Source organism: Physeter macrocephalus, chromosome 2, assembly GCF_002837175.3.
Source record: "Physeter macrocephalus isolate SW-GA chromosome 2, ASM283717v5, whole genome shotgun sequence".
Classification (NCBI taxonomy): domain Eukaryota; kingdom Metazoa; phylum Chordata; class Mammalia; order Artiodactyla; family Physeteridae; genus Physeter; species Physeter macrocephalus.
Window position 1 is genome coordinate 45,932,374 of NC_041215.1, and position 26,151 is coordinate 45,958,524.

At 35.8% G+C, this 26,151-nt stretch overlaps 1 protein-coding gene across 7 annotated transcripts in view; it reads left to right on the forward strand.

Annotated features, from left to right (window-relative positions):
• The window catches only part of SPOPL (speckle type BTB/POZ protein like), a 61,172-nt gene that overhangs the window by 2,025 nt on the left and 32,996 nt on the right, over positions 1–26,151 (forward strand). Inside the window, exon 1 of one of the 7 annotated variants that reach the window (XM_028477492.2) lies at positions 15,644–15,661. The exons of 5 other annotated variants lie outside the window; for them this stretch is intronic. The gene's annotated coding sequence lies outside the window, so the exon portion shown is untranslated. Of the gene's footprint in view, positions 1–15,643; positions 15,662–25,647; positions 25,666–26,151 lie in introns of those variants that run through there. One more of the 7 variants, XM_055087652.1, reaches the window with a different exon arrangement.

Sequence of the window (26,151 nt, forward strand, 5' to 3'; positions counted from 1 at the left end):
TGTCCAAAAGTTTACTCTTGAAAACCCTGACAATTTCTGTCATATTTGCTTACCTCCTGTGCATTATTATTTTCTTGATACATTTTTTAAACAACTCACAAAAAACATCCAAATAGGGACCGTTAACTCAATGTTGTTATAAGTAGTAAAAAGTTTGAAATCACAATTTGCTGTCCCAATTACACGTAAAAATGTGTGCATATGGAACTATCAAAATAAAGTTGTTTGCCTGTGTATAGCTTAAAATCTTTTTTTTGTGTCACCAATGGAATGTTCATTAAACTTTGGGTAACGCTGCCTTTGCTATGCTATTCCCTGGCCTAGAATAACCTTTGCTCTTTCCCCTGCATATCCAAATTCTACTTATCTTTCACCTCTTACTATTTTCATAGTTCTTGCCAACATTGGTTTCTATTCCTTGGCTTTCCTACTGTCTGTATTCTGCATTTGGCTTTGAATAATACAGACTGCCCCAAGTTCAAGAAAAATGACTCCCATAGAATCATACTTTTAAAGTTTGTAGAAACTTTGAAGGGGTGGAATAAAATTGATAATTAGTATCTGCCCTGTGCTGAGCACTATTCCTTTGGTTTTGTAAATATTGATTCTTTACAAAAATATTTAATGAGCACCTACTTCATGCCAGGCATTGGGGATACACAAGAGCAGCCCTTCCCAACTGGGATTCCAGTAAATATCAAGCCCTAATGCTCTAAAGTATCCAGGGTATGTAATAACTACTCCCCTGTGCACCTAAAATGGTCCTATGTCCCATCCTTGAGAGAGAGAACTGAGGAAATAGTCACTTAACTCAGTTTCTGTAGGGTTTAAGTCTTTGAGAAAAGCTCCACCAGAGAATAATAACACAGACTCTGCTTTTTTTTTGTAATTTATATCAGTGTGGCACTGGCAGACAATAAGGAAGTAAGAAGATAAAATTATCTTATAAGAGCACTGGTAATGTTAAAAACAATGATAATCGCTAATACTTATAAAGCACTATGCCAGCCACTCTTTCAAATGATTTATATATATTAACTTGTTTAAACCTCTCAACAATCCATTGAAGAAGGCTTTATTATATCTCCATTTTACAAATGAGGAACCTGAGAATCAGATTACTTAACTTCCACAAAATCACACAGCTAAGTAAGCAATGGAGCCAGACAGTATGGTTGTAGAGACTGTTACCCTTTGTTGTCTCTCAGACCTTCCAGCCTTCCAATTTTTTGTTGGTTACTTTAGACAAGATTCTTCACCTTTCTGAAAAATCTTTTTTTTTTTAAATCTTAACAGTGAGATTTCCCTGTCTTTTAGATTGTTTAAGGGAGTAAAGAAAATTTAACTTTGTAAAACACCTGGTTTACAGATGTATCCCAAGTCTTATATATGACTAGATATCGCAGGCATTTGCATTTCGGTGGTCCTGGTCACCATTTTGTTTCCTGACTTAGATTTATTCACTTAGCAAAAGTTTATTGAACATCTGATCTGTGCCAGGCACTTGCTAGGCTGTGGTGACACACGTTATGGAAAGAGTGTACCTGTATTCATGATGGCAAAACTCTGTTGGGGAATAGAGAAACTAAGCAAATTATTACAAAAATAATAATTACAGTTAGGATAACTGCCACAAAGGAAAATTATTGTAAACAACAAAAGCTCACTAATGTATCAGAGAATGTTTGTCTGAAGAAATGACTTTCAGGCCAAAGTCTGAAGGATGAACTGGAGTTACCCAAGCGATGCTGGCGATTTCAACTTTCTAGGACTGAAAAGTCCTGTGGAGACTGGACCTTAGCACATGAGGCTGGGTGATATGAAATGAGACAGGAGCAGATCACAATGGTCAATTATTGCTAAGCTCTTTGTACTTAATCCTAAGAGCAGTGGGAAGCCACTGGAGAATGTTAAACAGCTGAGTTAGTTACTTAAATTTTTGTTTTAAAAACATCACTTGGCTGCTCTGTGGAGGACAGATTGGAGAGGCAAGTGTAAAAGCAAGGAGACGAGTTAGGCCAGGGCTCCTCAAACTTATCTGTGGCGAAGGACATGTTTTGTTTTGTTTTACTTTCTAGTTTGTGCTGGTTCTTTAGTAATACACAGTAAAATGGATGTTGTGGCAGTGTCTGTCAAATTGCTATAAAAATTTCTAAATGCTGCCTCTCAGTTTCTGTATTTACCTTGTCTCACACCAGCAACAGTAGTTCATGGGTCGGTATTGGTCCACAGCTCACACTTTGAGTAGAATTGAATTCACATATAATAGTCATTTAGGCAAGAGATGATAGAATCTCAGTCCAGACTGGTGGTGATAGAGATAAAGCAGCTGGATTTGACAAATATTTGGGAAGTAAAATTTAGGATTTGGTGATGGATTTGATTTGAGGGTCTAGGGAGAGGAGAAGGCCGATTTCCAGGGTTAGTGGTTCTTGTGCTTAACCTAGGGGAATATTGGGGGAGGAGCAGTTTTTTGTTAGTTTATGGAGACGGGGGGAGTATTGATCATAATTCAGTTGGGAATAATCAGTACATAGCTGATAATGGATGTTTTAGTATGGAAGGTGGGAGATGAGATTGTCTAAGGAGAGAGTATATAGAGAGAAGATAAAGGGACGTGGTCCCCTATGATTCTTCAACATTTAATATTGAGGAAAAGAAATGGAGCAAAGGAGACTGAGAAGATATAGCCAGAGGTTGGAGGAAAATTTCCTTAGCGTCACTGATGTCAAGGCAATAGACTGAAAAAGGAGGGCATGGCTAATCTGCTATGTTGATTGAAGCTGAGAAATCAATTAAGTTGTACTAAGGAGTACACATTGCATTTAGTGACAGGGAGAAAATTTTATGTCTCAGTCGTCAGTCCATCCATAAACTATTTGATGATTTTTGTTTTAATCTGCCAAAGCAACAATTCTAAATTTAGGGTAGAATTTTATCTGTAACATGAACCATGTCTTCCTTTCTGAGCTCAGACCCATGTTTCTATTTATCACCATCTGGGTATTCTATAAGCATCTCAGACTCTACAACTCATTCATTCAGAACATACTCAAATAGAATATGTTTTTTAAATACTGTTTATCAGGCAGTAACTATTAGACTTTTAGGAATGCAATCAGACCTCAGAGTCCAGGGGCAATAGACAATTAAATATTGTTTAGTGTGATTAGTGCTGTCATAGCAGTTTATTCAGGTTGCCTTGTAAGCACAGAAGAGGAGCCTTAAGGAAGGCTTTCTAAGGAAAGTAGAGTGTTGGGCAGAGTGTTTCCGAAGGACAAGTGGAGAGATGGAAAGGGCAATGCAATGGTAGAGGAGTTTAATTTGAAAGCATGCAAGTTTGCTGTTTTGATTAATGTCATCACTACCCATTTAGTCACCAAACATGGAGATATCTTCGGACTGTCTTCAAGATTTAAAGATTTTCTTTGTTATTGTCCAAGGTGGTGTTCTGTTTTTGCTGGTTAGCTTTATATTTTATTTATTATATCTATACTTATGGAATCATTAAGTAATAGCAGAATGTAAATATTTTGGTTATGCTTTAATTATTTTTTTTTCTGAATGGTAGAAATTTTATACATACAACTTTTTCTCAGATTTAGAGAATTAAAATTAAAGCCTTGGTAAGGATTGCTAAGAGTTTACTGCTAAATATCAGTTATATGGTCAGTGATGGTGCTTTTGGGCTCAGTGGTATAATAACACTCCCCTGATACCTTAAATGCTATTTTAGATAGTTGTCTAAATGTCCCTAGACTTAAGTCTTACATCATAGTAGAACACAGTTCATCTTCAGGAATTACTTTATGAAGAATACTGTAGTTGGCAAAACCTTAATTGACAAGAAAATAGTGTATTAGAAGGGTAAATGATGTTAAAATGGATTTTAAAAAACACAGTAAATAAAGGTTCTAGAAGACATCTGCTTTAAAATAACAGGAAGATAGGGTCAATCAAAATTTTTGCTTCTGGGGCTTCCCTGGTGGCGCAGTGGTTGAGAATCTGCCTGCTAATGCAGGGGACACGGGTTCGACCCCTGGTCTGGGAAGGTCCCACATGCCACGGAGCAACTAGGCCCGTGAGCCACAACTACTGAGCCTGCGCGTCTGGAGCCTGTGCTCCGCAACAAGAGAGGCCAAGATAGTGAGAGGCCCACGCAACGCGATGAAGAGTGGCCCCTGCTTGCCACAACTAGAGAAAGCTCTCGCACAGAAATAAAGACCCAACGCAGCCAAAAATAAATAAATAAATAAATAAATAATTAAAAAAATTTTTTTTTGCTTCTGAAATACCTTCTTGAGTTTTTGTAAAAACATCATTGTATTATTCTGATCTAACACAGTCTTCCTTATATTTTATATTAAGAAAGTTGTAACTTAAAAATTTTGTTTTTATTAGTTCCTACTGGCTTTTGCTCTTGTCTTCTTCCTGGTTTTTAAAAAAATCTTAATAAATTCTTGTATGACAACTATATATTTTTCATATATTATGGTTCTTATAGGTATACTTTCCCAGGCCTTTTGTTTATATGCATAAGTAGAATTCTTCTGATGTTCTTCAGACTTGCCTACATGTTCTAAAGGACAGAATAATTATTAGCATTAAAATCTGAATTATATAACTCTGTGAAACAGACAAAACTTTACATACATAAAAAATAGCAGTCTTTAAAAAATTTGACCTACAAATATAAAATTGCATTACCTCAGACTTTGGTTGGGGTATGTTGTTTATACACTTGGAGGAAAGTAATATAGTAATAAAAATAATTAGTAATAAATACAAAAGAAAGAGGTTTTACTCTGATATTAGGTAATGCAAGGTCTCAAAGGTTGTAGTGTAACTGAAAAGTAGTATGAGGCTTTTAAAATATTATTTGAGATATGTTAAAAGAAGATACTGTTGTTTCCTGTTTGGGTATGTTTTCTGAAGCAAATTTCACAGTTTTTCCTTGTGAAAATGCATTTTAATCCCCTCTCTTCTGCCCCATCAAAATTAAGTGATTTTTAAGGTAAAGCGTGCTCAAGGTGGTTTTTTCGTTGCTGTAATTTGGGTGCAATTTTTGGTGTTTTAGTGGGAAATTACTCTGAAAGGTAGTTTTCATCCAATAAGACAAAGGCAAACAAACAAACAAAAAAAATTGAATATTAATTAAGTCATCCTGAAATTACCAAGGCAATTATTGACACAGGAATGTTTAAATGAATTGAATTTTATTTAATTAAATTTTTTTGGTGGCCACTCTTAGGATCAGTTTAAACCTTTGTTAACCAGTTATTTAACATGGTGGTTAAGTTCAATATGTCCAGTTTTGTTAGAAAAGCTCAAGTAGGGCATGGGCACACACCAAGCATATTTAGTTGTTTGCATTCAAAGTGTATTTTTTAAAAAGTGAAGATACTTTTTCATTTGAGCATTGTATCAGTGGCATTTGAGAACTGGCTTGAATCAAGTGGTACTTGGGAGGTATCTTGAGTCATGCTTCACTGTTGATAATTTTTATTTTCTCAGGTGTCTCATTTTCACTGTTGTTTTGTCTGCCTGCCTTCTCTCCAGCCTAAGTCCTTTATTTGTTCATCAAATTGTATAATGAAACCAGTTATTTTTCCCTAGTAGAATATAACCAGGTTTAGTTGAACATGGGCCTGAGAAACTGACAACTTACTACAGTGTAAATGGAATTTCCTCATAGATCATTTTGGTTTAAAGGGAAAAAATGCCCTTTTTTAAAGCATTTGTACCAGAGTTGTCAAGTACTTTAGATATTTTATCTCATTTACTTCTTATCACTAACCCATGAGGGTCATACCATAAGTGTTTGAATAGTACTTGCCTGCAATTACCAGATGCACCACTGGTTTATGTACTCCACAGAGAGACAGCACTGTCAGTTAAAATTGTAAAATGCCATCAATTTTAGATATGTTAAAATATGAAAAATAAATGGGTATCTTAGAATTTATTAACTGTGCCATTAGTGCTGCTTCATTTTATGGTTATCACCCAAGGTCTTCAAAATAACTAACCTCCCAACATCAAGTGAAGTCAGGATAAATTTAGTTTTGCTTAACTTCAGAGATCTCTGGGCAGTATAGCATAGAGGTTAATAGAGTGCATCCAGTCTGCTTTTTAGTAGCTTTGTGACTTTAGGTAAGTTACTTAGCATCTCTGCCTCAGTGTTCTCATCTGTAAAATGGAAAGGATAACTGTACCTCCCTTGTAAGAGTTGTTACAAGAACCAAATGAGTTATATTTACATTTAGAATAGTGCTTTCCACATAAGTTGCTTTGTGTAAATGTCGGTTAATTAAAACAGTGATGCTATTTCTGATCTAAGATATACAAGTAGACGATGTGCTTAAAAGGAAGGGAAAAAGGGAACCATTAGAACCTTATCTAATGGTTCATTGGTGTTTTGTGCACACGATGGAGATTAAAGTATCTTATTAATTTGTCTTTTAAGTCTAATGTAAGATTGCAGTCTTGATGATTTTGATATCTAAATTCATAAAAATAATACCACTGTATAAAGGTTCAACTGAAATCCGCTTTCCTTTCATTTCTGTTATGACATATTTAGTCAGAATATTGATGTGCTATGATAGATGTCTTAAAAATAACCTGTTATATACTTATGATTCCTGTCAAACTCATAAGAAATTCATTCAGAAATATTTTTAAAGGATTTCAATATTAAAGAACCATTTTTAAATTTTAGTTAAGACATCTGACTTCTTCATTTTGAAGTATATGGAGGAAAAGTAATGCTGAGGCAGTTTTTATTTATTTTAAAGGTTTTAATATGTACCTGATTCTGTTGCTTCATTTGAGATTTAAAATCTTGTCATTTACCCTGATATAAAAATAAGACCTTCCTTTGAACTTCTTGATATTTCCCTTTTTCCCACTTTTGCCTTGTTTTTATTTTATTCTTTTTGTTTTGAGCTCATATCACTCATTTACTCCATAAATTGACCAACTGTTAAATGCTGGGTTCTGTGTTTACAGTGATGAATTGGAAATAGCCCTTGACCTGTAAGACTCACTATTTGGGATTTTTTAATACTGTTTAGTCATTTAGTGCATAAGCACAGTGCTGAAGACTTCATATATCTGCTCTTTTTGTTTCAATCCTCATAACTACCTTTCTAGGGTAGTTCATTACTTTAAAAATATTTCCACTAAATAAATGGCAGAGAAGAGTGAACTTTTGGTAGATGGAAGGGTGGTGAAGATCTGAGTGTGGTCAAGGTAAAGTCGAGAGGGAGAGCTTTGGTGTTAAAATTCTTTTCAGATTAGTATTTTCTCTCATAAAAAGGATATGACGTTTGCATTCTGTTACCCTAATATAGCCTTCTTTGTATTAATATAAAAATGTATTAGATTAGCATGAGGGAAGATTTTAAAAAGTGTTCTGTCCCAGTTTTAGGGTGGAGGGAACATGGCACTGGGAATAGGATTGTATTATAAACATTTAGGCATCAAGGTTGCTTATTTATTAAATATTTAATTGCTTTTTTTTTTTTTTTTTTTTTTTTTGTGGTATGCGGGCCTCTCTCTGCTGTGGCCCCTCCCGTTGCGGAGCACAGGCTCCGGACGCGCAGGCTCAGCGGCCATGGCTCACGGGCCCAGCCGCTCCGCGGCATGTGGGATCCTCCCAGACCGGGGCGCGAACCCGGTTCCCCTGCATGGGCAGGCGGACGCGCAACCACTGCGCCACCAGGGAAGCCCTAGAGCTAATATTTTAATATCTGACTTTATTTCTTACTGCTGCAAAGTACTGTTCGTGGGTAGCACAGCTGTTTCATAAATACTTGTGCTCTACATATTCATAAGTTTATTTTACATAAACTTTTATGGAGTATAACATATATTCAGAGACAAGCATGTAACATCATACAGCATCAACACCCTTGTGTATGGCTTCTTACGTAGTGTGTAGTGGTAGCTTCTTCATTCTCATTCTATTGTATTCCATCCCATTGTATGACTATGTATATGTACCGTAATTTATCCATTTTATTGTTGATGAACATATAGGTTGTTTCCAGTTTTGAGTCACAATGAATAGTGCCCCTTATAGAATATTCTTGTATCAGTACATATCTTTTGCTGCACATCTGCACATATTGCTGTAGTAGAATTTTTTGGACCGTGTGTGCTTTTGTTCAGTTTTAGTATACATTACCCAGTGTTTTCCAAAGTGTCTTTTCAGTAGTGAATGAGAGTTTTATTTGTTCCACATACTCTGCAACGTTTGCTTGATATTGTTTCATTTATTTAGCTATTCTGGTGGGTGTAAAGTGGTATGGCTAGTTTTTCAAAATATACACGATTCCTTTCTTCACTCATAGCCACATACCCCTCCCATGTGCACACCAAGGGAAAGTGGAATAGAGACATGTATATTTTCATAAAACCCATCAAATGATTCTGGTTGCCTTGTCAGTGGATAAGATGCAGAATATAAAACAAATGTAAGTATAATTTAAGGACAATGAGACTGTCATGAAAATTACAACTTCACTGTATAGTTTACTGACTTTCTTACAAATGGTGCATTTCTGCCTAACTATTGCTAAACATGGGACAGGTTTTAAGATTTTGCAAGCTGGTGAAAAGTTTTGTAGGCCCTTGTATTGAGTGAGTCTGCAACATTTCCCCAAAGCTCTAATTACACAATACTGGAATGCACTTGCTCTTAACTTGACTATCTACCCAGATTGTAGGTTGTGTTCATTCATTATTTCGTGAGGTTTTGCTACCCCTTAAATAAGGGAAGTGCTGTCTACCCAGCAGAGTTGACTCAATTTTCAGAACTTGAAAGTTGAGCAAATTTTACCAAATGCCCACAGCATGCTACGTATTGTTTTAGACTTAATTTCTTGTTATTTATGGAGTTTTTCTTGTGTCACAGAAGGCAGTGTTGCTACTTTTTTTTTTTTTAATTATCGAATTGTGTAGTGAATACCAAGGATGTGAAAAATACTTTTGCCTGTGTATCTTTTTCAGGGTTAGGATTGTGGTTACTCTCTTCTCATTCCCCAGTCAATGTAGATCATGTTAGAGTCATATGTAGGGATGCACCATTCCTGTACCTTTTGTGAATCATAATTAGTTGTTGATTTCTTCTGTTAAGTCACACATACAGACTCATAACTGAAGATAAGCTCATAGTTTTCCCTTTTTAACGTTGTCTTATGCCTTTTTAGAGCTAATATTTTTTTTAATTTTTATTTTATTTTATTTTATTTTTTTGTGGTATGCGGGCCTCCCTCTGCTGTGGCCTCTCCCGTTACGGAGCACAGGCTCCGGACGCGCAGGCCCAGCGGTCATGGCCCACAGGCCCAGCCGCTCCGCAGCATGTGGGATCCTCCCAGACCAGGGCGCAAACCCGGTTCCCCTGCATCGGCAGGCGGACGCGCAACCACTGCGCCACCAGGGAAGCCCTAGAGCTAATATTTTAATATCTGACTTTATTTCTTACTGCTGCAAAGTACTGTTCGTGGGTAGCACAGCTGTTTCATAAATACTTGTGCTCTACATATTCATAAGTAGTTAACTGATTATTGCTAGTCATAAGAATCTTGGGATTATTAGCTCATCATTAGAAGAGCTGAGATGGCATTCATGTACTTAAAGTGTTCTCTTGAGGTATAAGAACAACTCGGTTTATTTTTTTGCAAAGCACTTCCTTGAGAGGCAGGGCTGGTAGGTGGATGGCAATAGCTTCCTTTTATTTAGTCTAGCTTGACCATGTGTTACATTATTTCAGAAAAGACTGGATTAAAATCCAGGGTCTCCTAACACATTGCTCTTCATGGATCATTTTGCTTCATTTCTTTCTCTTTCAACTTCTCTCTCTTTCTTTCCTTTTTTTCTTCTTTTCTTCCCCTGTAAACTAAGCAACTATATGAAATGTTTTTCTTTAGGAAAGTGTGATTCCTTAAGGAGGATTAAGCCATTTTAATGGTTATAGACATGCAGGGTGTAATGATAGAGACATATAGATCCCTACAACCCTGTATCCTAAGGCATGCTGTTCTGCCCATTTCTTTCCCCTAGATTTTATAATTTAGAGTTCCCAAAAGTGGTAGTTCCTCTTATCTTTTTCAAGGATGGTGGTTTTTCCTGCTTTTGTCTAGGATAGTACTAGTTTATGTCTTTTGTCCCAGCATCTTGTCCAATTTAACATTTGTAATGACTGTTTAATTTGTAATGAAATACTATTATTAATAGTTGCATTAAAATAAGCCTTAGTGGGTTTGGTAGAATTTTTATTTCCAGCTGCTGCCATGGTCTTGTCTAGTGATAGGTGAGAGACGTGTAATAATGAGTTCTGCCTTTAACACGTGGTAAAATCTGAAAGGAATCTTAAGTACACCTCTCTTTCCCTATCCCCTCTCAGATACAGTGTAACCAGTGACAGTATCAAGGTGGGGATCTCCATGATTAGAAGTGGGCTGGGACATAAATGATTAGGAGTAACTAACTCCTGTTGGTCTCAGGTGATGGTAAGAGATTTGATGCCTCCGCCTTCATTGACTGCTTTGGGTACCAGCCTGTTCCATGTTCATGCAGCTTGCAAGATTCATGAAGTCACAAGGATAGCAATAAGTGGTGTCAGTGAGAAATTGTAGGTTATGTAAGCTGAAATAGTGGTTGAGCAGTTCTGCCATAGAATGAGTAAGCAGCATTGTTTAGTAAAGCTTTGTGTGATGATAGAATGTTCTATGATTCCCACTTTCCATTATGGTAGCCATTCGCCACTTGTATATGTTGAGCCCTGAAAATGAGTCTAGTACAACCAAGGAGCTGAATTTCTAGTTTAATTATTTCATCATTTGGTAAGACTTTTATTTTGCAACAAATCCTCTTGAAATCAATTAGTTAAAAACAGAAGTATGTATTTAATGAAAGCGTACACTTCAGAAGCTGTTATTCTGCTTTTTTAAAAGATTTTCTACACCATTGCTCAGCAACCCAAATAACATCATACAGTGGGTGGTTAGACTGATACAGAATGGAGGGTTTACAGAATTGTTGTGATAAAAGAACAAAGGAGTGAAATGTTAAGCATGCTTACTAGAGAGTTTTTGAAGTGATGCACTGTGGGTTTTGAGTTTGATAAGGAAGGGAGGCCATAAGGGGGTAATGACTTAAGTAGAATGGTATGGACTCAGTGAACTGTTGGTAATAAGAGCTGTTGGGGGATTAAACTGATGACAGAATAGGAATAAGTTCTGTTATTAAAATGATATATTCAAGTTTATTTCCATGGTTGGTCAAGCTATCCTAGGTAGTAAGTTCCAAGTCACAATCTCTGAAAAAGATTGCTAAAATTTTAAGTGGGTGAGATCATTCAGGAAGGTAAAAGAACTTTGATGCTGATAGCGAAGAAATCCACTGGAGTGCAGTCATCCAGGGTGGTGGCAGGAATAGTGAAGAAGACAATGGAGACAGTGGTTGAAGTCCTCCATAAAGGAGTCTAACTCAGAGAGGTGAGTAGGTGATTGCAAGAGAGAAGAATGTAAGAGAATTTTGTAAGAATGGACTCATGCAGTTGCCATACAGTTTTGTTAGGTTGGAAAAGTAGTCTGGAAGCAACAGTGGTGAGTCAGCAGAACTCTTTAACTACTTCCAACTCCTTTTACTATGAGGTTCGCCAAAAAGTTCATTTGGTTTTTTCTCTAAGATGACTCTAGTGGTGCTTAGTTGTCTTTAACTTCATTCGAAACAATTTTGTTAGATTGTATTGTGACAGCTGTCATATCAGCGTGCATTAAAAAAAACTTATCAAATTGGTGAATTTTTGTGTAGCCATTTTAATATTGAAGATGGAAGAAGAACAACATTTTCAGCATAGTATGCTTTATTATTTCAAGGAAGGTAAAAACACAACTGAAATGCAAAAAAAGATTTGTGCAGTGTATGGAAAAGGTGCTATGACTGATCAAACATGTCAAAAATGGTTTGCGAAGTTTCATGCTGGAGATTTCTTGCGGACGATGCTCCATTGTTGGGTAGACCAGTTGAAGTTGATAATGATCAAATTGAGACATTAATTGAGAACAATCAGCATTATACCATGGGAGATAGCTGACAAACAAAATATCCAAATCAAGCATTGAAAATTATTGGCACCAACTTGGATATGTGAATTGCTTTAATGTTTGGGTTCCACATAAGTGAAAAAAAAACTTCTTGACCATATTTCCGCATTCAATTCTTTATTTAAACGTAACAAAAATGTTCCGTTTTTAAAACAAATTGTGACAGGCAATGAAAAGTGGATACTGTACAATAATGGGGAATGGTCATGGGGCAAGTGAAATGAACCACCACCAACCACACCAAAGGCCGGTCTTTATCCAAAGAAGATGATGTTGTGTATATGGTGGGATTGGAAGGGAGTCCTTTATTATGAGCTCCTTCCAGAAAACTAAATGATTAATTCCAACAAGTTCTGTTATTAAAATAATATATTCAAGTTTATTTTCGTAGTTGGTCAAGCTATCCTAGGTAGTAAGTTCCACTGAACCCCAATTAGACCAACTGAAAGCATCACTCAACGAAAAGAGTCCGGAATTAGTCAACAGAAAACACATAATCTTCCATCAGGGTAACGCAAGACCGCACGTTTCTTTGATGACCAGGCAAAAACTGTTTCAGCTTCACTGGGAAGTTCTGATCATCCACCGTATTCACCAGACATTACACCTTCGGATTTCCATTTATTTCGGTCTTTACAAAATTCTCTTAATGGAAAAAATTTCAATTCCCTGGAAGACTGCAAAAGGCACCTGGAACAGTTCTTTGCTCAAAATGATAAAAAGTTTTGGGAAGATGGAATTATGAAGTTGCCTGAAAAATGGCAGAAAGTAGTGGAACAAAATGGTGAATACGTTAAGTTCAGTAAAGTTCTTAGTGAAAATGAAAAATGTGTCTTTTATTTTTACTTAAAAACCAAAGGAACTTTTTGGCCAACCCAATAGATCCTTCACAGGTGTAAGAAAAGGATGTGATTTTAGCATTTCTATTTGATCTGCTTTAGTTAGGTATTTGCCTCTCTGACCTTATCTTTGTTTCTCCATTGCCTGACCGATTTAGGTTCTTGATAAATGTTTGCTCAGTAAATGCTAGATGAATGTGAAATTGTTCCAGTGTCCTGGAATTCTAGAACAAAGAGCATTGCTTAGACACTTTTAAAAAGTGATTTGAAAACTAGTAACAGGAATTGTTACTTTGTTTTGTTTTTGGCAGCACCGGGTGGTTTGCGGGATCTTAGTTCCCTGACCAGGGATCCGAACCCAGACTCTCGGCAGTGAAAGCGCGGAGTCTTAATCACTAGACCCCCCAGGGAATTCTCACTTTTTTTTTTTTTTTTTTTTTTTGGTGGTACGCGGGCCTCTCACTGTTGTGGCCTCTCCCGTTGCGGAGCACAGGCTCCGGACGCACAGGCTCAGCGGCCATTGCTCACGGGCCTATCCGCTCTGCGGCATGTGGGATCTTCCCGGACCGGCGCACAAACCCATGTCCCCTGCATCGGCAGGCGGACTCGCAACCACCGCGCCACCAGGGAAGCCCTCACTTTTTTGACTACAATTGAATGAGAAGGAAGAGAAATATGAAGGCAAAAGACTGTATTATGATTTGTTAAAAAAAAACTATGGAGGCAAAAGCTTTAATCAAATGTTTACTCATATTTTCCTAAAATAAAAGAAATGAGGGGAAGAGTAGGAGAAGGGAGAGGGAGAGAATATAGGTTTTATTTTGGAGGAATGCTTTAGGACTCAAATAAATCTGAAAAATGCCTAGGGTTAATGTTAAGTGGATCCAGAATTGGCAACTAACTGTGCAGAAACTAAGTACTTTATAGAACTTATCTCCTTTAACACTCACTATATTCTTTCTGTATGAGAAATTATCCCCTTTCTGAAGATGAGAAAGCTAAGGGCCAAAAAGGGGAAGTAACTTGTTCAAGGGTTATAAAATCTAAAAAAACTTGGTTTTTTTTTTAACTTGCACTGTTTCATATACACATCTTTTCTTACGTGTACATTTCAGTGAGTTTTGACAGATACGTTCACCTGTGTAACAACAGCCCAGTCAAGAGACAGATCATTTGCATTACTCCAGGAAGTTCTCTAGAAGGTTACACAATTCCTGAGAGACACTTTGGATGTTAGTGTGTCTTTTTACAACTACACCTCCACATTACTTGCATTAAAAGGAAGATGGGAGTTGTTAGAGATACGCAGTGTGAGAGCAGCAGCGTGAGGGCAGTGTTCATAGCTCATGCAAATAGCTTATGGAGAGCCAAGTGATAAAGGTTGAAAAAGTAGAAACAAAACCTCAAAAACATACTTAGGCAAATTTAACTCTTCTTCTTCATAGTTCATGAGATTATTACTGTTTTGTAAACTAGTTCTACTTTTCAGTCTCATATTAATACTCATACACATTAAACTAATTTATTGAGTGCTTTCTATGTACCAGACACTATACTAGGCATCTTCTATACATTCCCATTCAGTACACCAGTCATTTGAGATAATTATCATTTATTATTCCCATTTTACAAACAAAATTGAGGCCCACAGAGCTTACACAGCTTCAGGATCTGCACCTAACTCTAAATTCAGAAACCAAATTCTCAACCCTGATGGTGTTCCATGGATCATTCTGTAATACTAAATTATATCTGGTACTTTGTTTTTTAGGAGGCAATAAATTATGTACTGTCTAGTAAATATACCTTTCCAGTAGTTGACTTCAAATCTAGTCAATATGCCTTTGCTTAGTATCTGCCATCGTATACACTAGGCAGTGGTTACATAAAGGTGAAAATATAATCTCAAGGAGTTCAGCATATTTGATGAATTGAAAAAAAAAACAGTATTTTCAGTTAAAAATCCTGGATTCAGGGACTTCCCTGGTGGTCCCATGGTTAAGACTCCGTGCTTCCAATGTAGGGGGCTCAGGTTCAATCCCTGGTCAGGGCACTAAGATCCCACACGCTGTGGGGCATGGCCAAAAAGTGAAAAACAAAAAACAAAACAAATCCTGGATTCAATTTCTGAATTTTTTTTTGTCTTTTTGGTTTTTTTTTTTAAACTCCATGACCTTAGATCATATTGCTTCTGTTTCAGTTTCCCTGTCTGTAAAATAGAAGTAACTACTTCACAGGGTTGTTTAGAGGATCAAATGAGATAATATGTATAGGAGTAAAATTCTAAAGTGTGAAGTAAAATCTTACAGATTATTGTACTAATAATTACAATAAATTTGATTAATTCTATATGAGAGGCATTGGTTATGAAAGTGCTTGGGTAGCTAAGGAGTAATTCATTTTACTGAAGAAAATGGTATGGGAGTAAACGGTTAGTAAACATTTTACAGAAGAAGTGGCAATCAAGATCAACAGATTAAAACACTGTTGGTGCTTAAAGAAGGAATAAGGTTATCTAGTGTTTGTTGATTGAGATAACTTACTCCTCTTGTGTTTGATAAAGAGTGTGTTGCTATAATTTATAAATTAGATCTTGAATAAAGAGTCTACCTGAAGGGACCCCTGAGATCTAGTTCAAATAATGCCATCCTTCCTTGTCTCCACAGGGCTTAGCTCAGCGTAGAACCTCCCAAGATACTCAAACAGGTCAGTGAATAAGAGAGAGAGAGACTATAAAGGAACAAATGAATGAGTAAAAAAAAACCAGAGGAACGGGGGTGGGGTGGGGGGGGGGTGGGGTCTTGCAGCTTGGCCATAGTGAGTAGTCTCCTGACTGCGAGTCTTGCCCTGTTTTGGTTCACCACAGTTTATATATCACTATAATTAAAAATCTTATCTCATGAAGTTTAATGACCATAGTCATAAACCGCCATGCTAAGCATTTAAATAAGGTTGATTTTTTTAAATCCCAATACTGTCTTTATAAGATTTCTGGAAATAGCCTCCTTTTACTTATATTTTTTCCTTCACCCTCCTCTGGAAATAGCCTCCTTTTAAAAAGTGAAATATTTGCTTCATACATTTTAAGGGGATATGACTATTAATATAGATACAGATAGGCTTATAATTTTCTTATTCTGCCATGTATATGTTATTACACAAGTAATACGAAAACAATTGAACTTGTAGCAACAAGCATGACATATAAATCTAGTTGTTTTTAAATGATGATTTTTTTTTAATGGTTGCCAAAGAGCCAAACTGTCCTTAATATGTAACGCTACAGGAAACGCAATCAGGTTCTGAAGTGATCTGTAGTCGATTTTTTTTTTCCCAAGAAGTTCACGGCACTGTGAGGAAATCACGTAGTGATATCGAGTACATCTTAGTCTACAGTGTATGAGTCTTACTGTATAAGCTTATGTTAGAACTGGATAGGATTTAGTGATTCTTGCCCTGAATGCTTTGTTTAGCCAACAGCTCAGTGATGTGCAAAAGGGCGTGTGTTCTGAAACCAAAAAGGGCCAGGGATAGAATCCAGGTCTCTCAACACATGGACCCCAGGGCTTTTTTCCATTTTTACTTTTGTTAAGGAAAATGACATTGCGTCTATGTCAAGAAATGTTAAATAACTTTTAGTTTTAATCTTTTTTAAAAAAAATACGTGAAAGCGACAGAAATGGAGTGATTTTTTGGGGTTACAGTGTGTGTACACGGGAGTTGACTTTTAGTTTTTTGTTCTTTTTTTTAAGGGAGAACCTTGGCATTGAATGACAAGGCAACAGTAAGCAGAGGCTTTAAATCCCTGCTTGTGTACAAACCTTCACCAACATGTATTAATGGCTTTTAGGATTTATCAAATAGAGAAAGAGTTCGTCTTAAAATGTCTGAATTTTGCCTATACTAATAAAGTTTCCATATATATGTTATTAGAACTACCTCCTTACTGTTGGTGTTAGAGGATGTTGTAGATTTCAAAACAGATTCCATAACCCTGGAATAAGACCCTGAAACAAAGAAGTTGAAAACTAGCCCAAGAGGTCTACCTCTCAGGATAATACTCAGGTAAAATGGAAGACTTAGTCCTAAATAGAGGACAGATGGATAGCTGCAGCAGGGATGATGAGATTTTTGTATTATTGGTAATAAGAGCTGTTCTGGTCTAATCCTCACACTAGAAATGTGATTCTCAGTGTGAGATCCCTAGACAAGCAGCATCAGCACCATCTGAGACTTGTTAGAAATGCAAATTCTGGGGCCTGGCCCAGACCTACTGAATCATTAATCCTGGGTTGGGGCTCAGTATTCTGGTTTCACAAGGCTTCCAGGTGACTCTAATGCACAGTTAAATTTGAGAATCACTGCCCTAGAGAAATATAAACCTGTGAGTCTACCATTTGTAATCACTTAGAGGCTGGCACTACTTGGTTGGACCGTATCAAATTACCCATAGTCTCCTGCTTTTGATTTACCAAAATTTCAAATTACCAAGTTTTAAAGAAAAGTCACCTTTTATTTGAGACAGAGAGTTCAAACTGTAAAACTGCTATTTCACTTAGGCCTCTCAATAACCAAAGTAGGAAAAAATTAAGGGCCCCAGGAAGAGACTATAAGGTAAACGGAAGCATTTGCGCAACGTGTGTGTGTGTGTGTGTGTGTGTGTGTGTGTGTGCGCGCGCGCGCGCACGCACACCCTGGGTAATTTCATCGTAAGCCGTGACTCCTGGGTGCCCGTTCCCTCCCCCCACCCCCAGCTCTTTTAGCTTTCCTCTTCTATAGGAGTATATATAAGTCAGGAAAGAGGAATGGTCTTCCCACCCCCAGCCATTTTTTTTCTTGAGGGTTCAGAATATTTCCGTTGCTATATCCTTCATCATACCTGTTCCTGCCCCCTAAGATTTTTACTAGGACCTGTGTCTAGATGTGCTGCCACTGAGTTGAATCACCCTCCTGAGAGTCGCAGCTGTTTCTGTTTCAAAGAGGAGCCTTTCTCTCCGTGTTATATGCATTTTAGTGAACTTTAGTAAACGTGAGATAAACTGGTTTTAAGTGATTGGAACTAGAACTACAAGATGGCTTTTCTCCATTATTTTCCTCAGACCATTTAATTAGTCCCCTCCCTCTTTAAAATATAAACACTGAGCATTGTGCTAGGCTTTGCATTGCAGAAATGAATAAAACAGGAAAACCTTCAAGAAGATCATAGTTTAGGTAAAAACACAGCTGTTGTGTGCACGTAAAACTCAGTAGTAAAAGGCAGTAAATGAACGGAGGGTGATGGAGGTGGTAGGTGTATTTAATGGGAGCTGACTATGGCAATCAGTAACCAATTTCAGTTTTCTAAATGGGCATACTGTGTTATGTACTGCTTTCCCTCCTGCTTATAATGCTTTTTAAAAATAGAAGTCGTAATTATATTGCGATTCATATTACATAAGAGTAAAAAGAATAGGAAGTCACCTTCCCACCCCCAGTTCCACTTCCCACTGTAAATTGTGCCTGCTTTTAGTTCTAGACAGTATTGCCTACCTCTGTGAATGATAGTCTTGTTTCTCTCTTCACTCCGTCAATCTCCCAATTATTATTCGTTGTTAAGGCTACATCATCAATGTGTTTGCATTTTAATTTCTTTTTTGTTTTATTTGCAGACCAATTCTAAAAATTTTAAACCTGGAAATATTTATAATGTGATTATATAAATACTTACTATAAAACAAAGTAGGGTGGCCTCACAGAAAATGAAATGTAATCCTATGTACATAAAAACTTTACCAATGGAAAATTTTCTAAGTGTCAAATTGTAGTGAATTCTCCTAGTTCTTTTTTAGTTTCCTTCTCTACTGAGACCTGTTCAATTCTCTTGTTTTTTCAAGCCCGTGGTTTCTTTCTTTAGGGTTCGTTTTCATTTGGTTAGAGCTGTGGTCTTCAAAATGAAGCATCCACATAAACGGGTTACACAAGATAATTTGGGGGGGCATCAGAATATATTAAAAATTATTTAATTTTTATCTGATTATTTTAAATTTTAATTTTGATATGCTTTATAATATACATAAATATATTAGTATAATAATATGTTAATTTATAAATAGACATGCATGCTGAGAGCAAATGGTTTTTTACTCATAAAGGCATGTCATACAAAAAAGTTTGGAGTTCATTGGGTTCATTGAGTAATTTTCGATATAGAATGGCAAACTTTTCAAGTATTTGCTGTTTGAAAATGTCCTTTCTTCAGCTTGCATTCCTGAAGAATTTTGAGTATGAAATTCTAAATTCAAAATTTTTCTTAAAAACCTTAAAAGCATTTCTCCTTATATCTTAACAGCATTTAGATTTCAGTGTGACTGGTTCCTTTGTAGATAACATGAGAAGTTTTAGGATTTTCTCTTTTTTGGTGGAACTTTGAAATTTTGCCAGGATGTGTCTAGGTTTAGATCTTTTTTCAGTAAGCATTCTTGGTACTTGATGAGGCCTGACTGGGAACTTGTGTCTTCCTTCAGATCGTGGTAATAGTCTTCTGGTTTTTTCTCTTGATATATCTCTGTTATTTCTGTCTTAATCCCCTTCACGAGCATTTAATGGCTCTCCTGTTGGGATACTGGATCTCTTCTGTCTGACCTTCATGTCCCTAACTTCTCTTATTTCCTATATTCTTCGTGTATTTAGTTTGTCTTTGTGTATTTAGTCTTCAAAAGTAGTCTTTATCTTTTATTCTCCATTAATTATAAACATTTTATTGTTTATCTTACCCATTGGAATTATCATTTAAATATATATATTTTTAAATATTTATTATTTTTGGCTGCGTCAGGTCTTAGTTGCGGCACATGGGCTCTTCTTTGCAGTGTGCAGGCTTTTCTCTAGTTGTGGAGTGCAGGCTTCTCTCTGGTTGTGGCACGTGGGCTTAGTTGCCCCCCAGCATGTGGGATCTTAGTTCCCTGACCAGGGATTGAACCAGCGTCCCCTGCGTTGGAAGGCGGATTCTTAACCACTGGACCACCAGGGAAGTCCCCCATTTATGTTTTTAATTAACAAGAATTCTTGTTTTCTGACCACTTGTTCAAAGCAGCTTATTCCTGTTTTATTTAAGTGTACCATTCTGTCCCCTAAATTGTCTCCATTTCTACAAGGGTTATTTTGTTTTATTTTGTTTTATTTTACAGTTTTGGACCTTTTCCCAATTGTCTGTTGTGATTTTCTCCTTTAAGTTTCTCTGCTAACTTGTTCCTATCTAATTGATTTCTCTGCTAATTTGTTCCCATTTATCTGCCTTAAATTTCTCAAAATTTCTTATCCACCAATATCATCCTTTTGTATTTTCCAGCCCAGTTATGACTTCATTCTTTTGCAAAAGTTTGTTTTCATCTCATTCGTATGTTGGGAAATAAAAAAGACATAAATGTGCTCACTTGACTGCCTTGAACTATGCACTGCTTTCAAAGTTCCATCTTGGGTACAATATCTGATCCAGACATCTAGAAATTAGAAAGTTGATGGAAGGCCATATAATCTGTCACATGAGTTTGGAAGAGAGTATGAAACCCCTTTGTTTGTTTGTTTTGGTTTTTGTTGTTTTTTTCTGTTACTAACATGCTAGAAAGGTCGTCTTTAAGAATTTATTATAAGCTTAGGCTGCATCCAGGCAGGCAGGCAGACACTGCCAAATTTTAGCATTATAATCCTGGGTAGATTATGTAGCCTTTTTGCACTCTAGTTTACTCCCCTGTAACATTGGCAGAAGCAGTGATTACTCTCCTCATAGAGTTATTTTGGGAATCAAATTAGACAAATACTTAGGCCTGGCATATAGAAAGCCTTTACAAAATATTTATTCTTGATATTGTTAGATTGCTTCTATTCTGGAAAAAGTTACACATTTTAGATAACTCTTTCCTTATAGAACAGATAAGTTTCTGTAAAGTTGGCTATGAAGTTGATTATTATAAAATAAATTTTCACAATGATTCTTTGTATAATACTGAAGATGCATTTGCAGAGAAAACTTCCTCAATTCCATGAGTTGAAAACCTTGGATGAAGAAGTCTGTTGGTGACTTGCTGGAATCAGTAGCAAACATACTTGCAGTAACTGCTAGAGATTTTTGTTCCCTCTTAGTAAGCACCTACTGGAATAGTAATCAGGTTCTTTGCATGATTGGACTCATAGGAAGCTAATAAATAACACTCATCTCATTGTATCATTTTTCTGTGTGTGTACTTCTGTAAAGTTATAATAAATATGTATATTTTTATGGTCTTCTTGAATGTGATAATTCCACTTCCTCTCCTACCCCCAAACTCTTAAATTGTCCAAAAACGCAGCTTCTTATTGTCTCTTACATGAATCACCTTAACATTGACTTAAGTCTGTTTTCTAAACTACAAACCTGGATATCTATAATTCCTCAAAACCTTGTCACTTATACCTCTGTTCTTCTGACTTCATTCTCATTGCTGTATAATATTTCACTATATGAATGTACCATAGTTTATCCATTCTATTACTTAGGAATAATTGGGTAGTTTTCAGTTTTTGACAATCACAAGAGCTTTACTGCTTTGTTTTTATATTTATATGTAGAGCCCATCAGTGAGCAATCTTGTACATGTATTTTGAAGAACATGAATGTATGCTTCTGGCTGTATACCCAGGAATGGAATTGATGGGTTTCAAGGTATTCAGTTGTTTGGCTTTAATAGATATTGCAAACAGTTTTTCAAAGTGGCTAGACTAATTTATACTTTCACCATCAGTGTAATTTTAGAGATTCATTTCTCCCTCTCTGGCAACATGTATTGTCTTTTTTTATTTTAATTTTAGCCATCCTGTTGTGTGAGTAGTGGTTATCACACTGTTGTCTTAATATATTTGTCTGATGACTAATGAAGTTGAACACCTTTTCATATGTTGACTGACCTTTTGGATATCTTTTTTTTTTTTTTTTTTACTTTTTATTAAGTATTTATGTAGTATTATGAAGTATTTAAGTCTTTGGCCAATTTTTCTGTTCAATTCCCTGCACTTTTTATAATAATTTATAGGAATTCTCTGTATACTCTGGATATAATCCCTGTATCAGATCCTTGTATTGCAAATATCTTTTTCTACCCTGTGTCCTGCTTAAGAAATATTTGCCTACCCCAGAGTTGTAAAGATATTCTCCCATTCCCCGCCCCCTCCAAGTTTTATTGCTTTACTTTCATATTTATATCTGAACTAAATCTGGAATTGATCATTGTATATGATGTGAGGTAGGCGTCAAGATTTTATTTTTCTATATGACCGTCCATTTGACCCAGGACCATAAAGACCATCATTTCTGTACTGCATTTCATTATTTGTCATAAATATGCTAAATATATGTACATCTGTTTCCGGATTCTGTTTTCTTCCATTGATCAGTTTCTCTAATTTTTTCACCAGTACCACTCTGTCTTAATTTCAGTAGCTATATTTTAAGTCTTGAAATTTTATAGTTATTTTTTATACTTAAGTCTTGATGTCATACACTTGACGTACTTATAGTCCTTTAGCTTTGTTGTTCTTCAAGAATGCTTTTGCATATCCATATAAATTTTAGAATTCATCTGTCAATTTCCTCAAAAAGCAAAATTGGGATTTTGATAGTGATTGCACTGAATTTATATGTCAATCTGGGGAGAATTCTTTATAAGATTTATTTTACATTTCATGAACCATGGCATATTTCTTTTTACTTTTCTCTCAGTACCATTTTGTGGTTTTCAGTATAGAGTTTGTGAGCATCTTTCATTAGATTTACTTCTAGGAAAAGTGGATTTTTAAATTATATTATAAATGGTATCTTTTAAATTTTCTATTTTCTAATTGTTGCTAGCATATAGAAATACAATAGATTTTTATATGTTATACAGCAACTTGTACAAAATTCCTTGTTAATTCTATTAGTTTGTACACAGTCATGTGTGTTATCTGGGAATGATGATGATTTTCTTTTTTTCTTTTTCAATTCTTATGCCTTTATATTTTTCCTGCTTTAAGGTACTGCCTGGGACTTCAAGTGCAGTGTTGAGTGGAAGTGCTGATAGTGGTCTTTCTTGTCTCATCTCACCTGGAACTCTTACTGTAGGGGTGTGGGTATGTGTTTTAAGACACTTTTTGTAAAATTAAAGAAGTTCTTTTATTTTTGGAAGTTCTCTTTTATTCGCAGTTTTTTAAAGAGTTTTTATCCCAAATGGGTATTAAATTTTATCAAATGCTTTTTCTGCATCTGTCAGGGTGATCTGTTTTCCCCCTTTTTTGGTTAATAGAAAAAACTAATAGATTCTGATGTTAATCACCCTTGCATTACTCAAATAAAACTTCATTGGTCATGAAATATACTTTTTATGCAATCCTAGGTTTGACTTGCTATTAGTTTGCTTAGGATTTTTATATGTATGTTCACGAGACAGGCTTTCCTATATTTTTCCTTCTTGTAATGTGCTTGACAGGTTTTGGTATAAAAGTTACACTGCTTTCATCAGACAAGCTGCGAAGTTTGTTTTTGTTTTCCATTTTGTGGAAGAGCTTGTGCAGTGAAGCCATTCCTATAAGTTTTCCTTGTGAGAGGGTTTTTAATAATTAAAGATTAATAAAAATAGGACTTTATAATTTTCTCTTTCATATTGTATGTCAGTTTTGGAAAGTGATTTTTTCAGGTAATTTTCTCATTTTACTTAAATTATCAATTAAGTTGGTGTAATGTTTTCATGATAGCCTCATTATCCTTCAGAGCATCATTTTAGGTGTTGTAAATTTGTGTCCTCTCTCATTTCCCTTGATTAGTCTAAAGCTGTCAATTTTATTATTTTTTTCAAAGCATTTGGCTTTGCATTTTTTTTCTGTTGTACATTTTTTTTCCTAGTCATTGCTTTCTGCTCATACTTTTATTATTTCTTCTACTTTCTTTGGGTTTGACATACTCTTTTCTAGCTTCCTTAGATAGAAGCTTGTCATTGATTTTCAGCCTTCCTTATCTGATATATGCATGAAAGGTATAAATTTCTTAAGCATTGATATAACTACATCTTACAAGTTTGGAAATTTCTTATCTTTAATATTCAGTTCAAAATGTTTTCTAATTCTCATTGTGATTTCTTTTTTCACCCATAGATTTAGAAAGCTGTTATTTAATTTTTGGAGATTAGGTATTTTCTAGTTATCTTTTTGCTTATTGATTTTTAACTTAATCCCACTGTGATTAAGATTTATACTTTGAATGATTTCAATGACCAGTATTTGTTTGTAAGGCTTTCTTTATCTTGCAGTAATATGGTCAGTTTTGGCAAATGATTCCTGTGCCATTGAAAATAATTTGCATTCTTTTGCTGTTGGGTGCCATATCTCTCCCCTCAACTCCTGCCTCTCTCCCTCCCTCTGGCCCCTCATATATATATATATATGGATATGTGTATGTATATTTACCTATATATGTCATTAAGATTGTTCTTTCACTTACTGAGAGACATGAATTAAAGTCTCCCACTGTGATTTTTGGAATCATCCTATTGCATACAGACACATTTAGTATTATGTTTTTATGATTGACCTTTTTTCTCATTTTATTATTTTCCTTTTTATGTCTCTGAATGCTTCTTGCTTTAAAATTTCTTTTAAATTTTAAATTTAGCTAATGTAGCTGTACCTGCTTTGTTTTGGATAGAATTTGTCAGTTATATATTTATTCTCATTATTTTTAACCTAAACCTTTCTTTACCCTTATACAGGCACAACTTTTATTGCATTTTGCTTTATTGTGCTTCACAGATAATGTGTCTTTACAAATTGAAGGTTTGTGGCAACCCTGTGTTGTCAGATGATGGTCAGCATTTTTAGCAAGAAAATATTTTTTAATTAATGTATGTACATTTTTTTAGACATAATACTACTGCACACTTAGTAGACTATAGTATAGTGTAAACATAACTTGTATATGCACTGAGAAATAAAAAAATTCATGTGAGTCACTTTACTGCATTATTCACTTTATTTCAGGGGTCTGGAACTGAACCCTTGCTATTAAGATCTGTGCTGCAGTTTGTGATCTCCCTATAATTTGCTTCCTTTAGAATCCAGCCCAGGGACCATCTTCAGGACATTCTTGCTGTCCTGAAAGTGCTTCATTATTACTCTGTACATTCCTCTATCATATGACCATATTGAAAGTAATCTAGAATGTATCTATCTCTCCTACTATATTATAGTCTTCCCCAAGGCAGGGACTATATATATTATTCATCTTTGTAGTACTTCTAGGTCCATTAGTGTGCGCGATATATCTAAGCATATAATAAATGTTTATGGCACTTCCATGAAGTCGTCATATGCTTTTTTTTTTTTTTTTTAAGGGACATTTATTTATTTATTTATTTTTGGCTGCGTTGGGTCTTCATTGCTCCGCGCGGCCTTTCTCTAGTTGAGGCAAGTGGGGGCTACTCTTCGTTGCAGTGCGCGGACTTCTCATTGCGGTGGCTTCTCTTGTTGCGGAGCATGGGCTCTAGGCACACGGGCTTCAGTAGTTGTGGCACACGGGCTCAGTAATTGTGGCTCACGGGCTCTAGAGCCCTGGCTCAGTAGTTGTAGCACATGGGCTTAGTTGCTCCGCAGCATGTGGGATCTTCCCAGACCAGGGCTCGAACCCATGTCCCCTGCGTTGGCACGTGGATTCTTTACCACTGCACAGCCAGGTAAGTCCCCATATGCTTAATTTAAAGAGATTTAAGAAGTTTATGATACATGTATTGTTATTTTATTATCTTTATTCTTCCTGATAAGTCTTAACAAAACTGTTGAACATTATATATTATTATATATTGTTACATACTAACTTATTTCATTATGTAATTATAGTTGATATATATAAAATTGCCTTGACCTCAGACAGTATTTTCAGTTATAACTTCATGAAGCAATTCTATAACTTTTAGGATAAATATGGTAGTATTTCACAGTTGCAGCATAATTTACATTTTGTTAGATGAAAAATTAATACACAAAAATGTTATGATTAACATCACATTTGGTTAAGATAGCTCCTAGAAGACTTGTGCTGATTACAGATGACAGTACAAAAGAGGTACCTTGTAAATATGCTAGTCACATTTTATAACTGGATAGAATTTCGATAATATTCTTCAGACAGTATGGCTTTAAAAAAAAAAACCTGAACTTTG